This window comes from Leptidea sinapis, chromosome 8, assembly GCF_905404315.1.
Source record: "Leptidea sinapis chromosome 8, ilLepSina1.1, whole genome shotgun sequence".
Lineage (NCBI taxonomy): Eukaryota > Metazoa > Arthropoda > Insecta > Lepidoptera > Pieridae > Leptidea > Leptidea sinapis.
Window position 1 is genome coordinate 5,621,944 of NC_066272.1, and position 360 is coordinate 5,622,303.

Consider the following 360-nt stretch of genomic DNA (forward strand, 5'->3'; position numbering starts at 1 on the left):
AAAACTAATTATTTTTATTAGGTATTGTTAGTATGGAAATGACAAAGGTAAAGTCGTCATAATACGTAATAAGACAAACCTGTTGTATAATATTTATGAAGCTACCTACGATAATGTAGGCGGAGTGCCGTGTGCAACTATTGCTTTTTAAAGTACAAGTCTAGATTCTGCTTATGCTCTCATTTAATATCCAAACTTTAATTAGAGATTTCAATATAACATAATACTTATGTTATTTTAAGTTTCAGAAACCAAATTAAAAGGAATTATTATCCAGCATAAAAATACACTTATATACGTACTTATAACAATTGCATCGCCAACTTGATTATTGTTATTTTATTGATTTGAAGATTTCAT